The 2,016-nt window shown below is 47.8% G+C and overlaps 1 pseudogene; it reads right to left on the bottom strand.

Moving 5' to 3' along the window:
- Positions 1-1,549: 1,549 nt before the first annotated feature.
- Positions 1,550-2,016, bottom strand: LOC133749380 (large ribosomal subunit protein uL15-like; annotated as a pseudogene).

Genomic DNA, 2,016 nt, shown 5'->3' with positions numbered 1-2,016 from the left:
AAGCTAGGAGCCAGGTGCTTCTCCTGGTCTCCCATGGGGTGCAGGGCCCAAGGACTTGGGCCATCCTCCATTGCACTCCTGGGCCATAGCAGAGAGCTGGCCTGGAAGAGGAGCAACCGGGACAGAATCTGGCACCCCGAATGGGACTAGAACCCCTTGTGCCGGTGCTGCAGGTGGAGGATTAGCCTATTGAGCCGTGGCACCGGCCTCAAATAAATAAATCTTTAAAAGAAGAAAAGTCTTGTGCTGGGGGCTGGTGTTGTGGTGCAATGGGTTAAGTCAACACCTGTTATTCATCCCTTATGAACACTGGTTCAAGTCTCAGCTATTCTGCTTCCAATCCAGCTCCCTGCTAATGGGGCTAGGAAAGCAGTAGAAGATGGTCCAAGTCCTTGGGCCCTTGCCATGGATGTGGGAGACCTGGATGGAATTCCAGGCTCATGGCTTTGGCTCAACCCAGCCCTGGGCATTACAGTTATTTGTGGAGTGAACGAGGTAGAAGATATCTCTGTCTCTGTCTCTGTCACTTTGCCTTTAGAATAAATAAGTAAATATAGAAGAAGAGGAAGAGGAAGAAGAAGAAGAAGAAGAAGAAAAACAGTTCACAGCAACTTTGTTCCTGTCTAAAATTTCCACTTCCAAGTAGTCATCTTAGATGTACATATTTTCATAGCTTGATCTGTATTTGGGAAAATTCTTACACATCACTATAATTGCACTTGTGGGGCTATTTCAAGTTTGAGTTATAGCTAGAAAGAGAATTCATAGCTGAATTAAGACTCTGTGTGTTAACTTTTTTTTTTTTTTTTTTTTGACAGGCAGAGTGGATAGTGAGAGAGAGAGAACAGAGAGAAAGGTCTTCCTTTGCCGTTGGTTCACACTCCAATGGCTGCTGTGACCGGTGCATCGTGCTGATCCGAAGCCAGGAGCCAGGTTCTTTTCCTGGTCTCCCATGCGGGTGCAGGGCCCAAGGACTTAGGCCATCCTCCACTGCCTTTCCGGGCCATAGCAGAGAGCTGGTCTGGAAGAGGGGCAACCGGGATAGAATCCAACACCCCAACCGGGACTAGAACCCGGTGTGCCAGCGCCGCAAGGCGGAGGATTAGCCTGTTAAGCTACGGCGCCGGCCAGTGTGCTTTCTTTTTGACCATAGGCCTCACCTATGGAAATTAAATGGGGAAGCATTTTTTGATGTTAAAGAAAATTAAACAGGAGGACTGCTGGGAACTGTTCAATGAAGCTCCAACACTATCCTTCCCAAATCTGTGTTCTTCCATCCCTGTTTCTCTACCAACTCCCCCCGCCCCCCCCCCCCCCCGCCCTTAGCCTTTATAATACAATCTTTGCTTCTTGTGTTGAAAACAAATAAAAACCTCCTTTGAATTTGCCTCCTTTTAATTTTTCCTTTCAATCAAAAGCCGAATTTTCTGAAAAGCAGGCAAAATGAATCCTCCCCATTCTCATACTTCTTATTCTTAGTCCCCTCCCCTTCATCTCTCTTCTTTTTCTTTCTGTTCCTTCCTCTCTCTCTCTTGCTTTCAAGAATTTGTTAGCACTTAATGAACCATGGGTCTTGAAGCCAGCAGGACACAGCCTTCTCCCCACTCCCACACCCAATCTTCTTCCCGGCTCTTCTGCTGAAGGGTTTGGTCTTCATGATGACAGGATTCTGGGGGAGCTCTCCCTTCCGCAGAAGCTTGTAAAAGCCTGGCCATAGCACATCAATGATGAGAGCAGCTCCAATCTCGTTGTTGGCAGCACTTATCCGCGTCTGCTCACGGACCAAGGTCCACAACTTATCAAGATCAACTGTTGGGCAGAAGTCTGGATCCTTTCTCAGTGGTGGTGCCTCAAACCAATTTTCCCAGAGTAAAGTGATTGGTATTTGTCGACGTTGATCCTTTGGTGATGCCTGCCACCAGCAGTACCCCAGTGTGGTGGGTATGGCTATTTCCAGTGCTTTCTGATATGGCCACGGCTGTGAAGTTTCTGGGTCTTCCTCAATCTGGATGGCAT

Source organism: Lepus europaeus, chromosome 20, assembly GCF_033115175.1.
Source record: "Lepus europaeus isolate LE1 chromosome 20, mLepTim1.pri, whole genome shotgun sequence".
Classification (NCBI taxonomy): domain Eukaryota; kingdom Metazoa; phylum Chordata; class Mammalia; order Lagomorpha; family Leporidae; genus Lepus; species Lepus europaeus.
The sequence above is the reverse complement of the archived record's forward strand: the minus strand, read 5'-3'. Positions and strand labels throughout refer to the sequence as shown.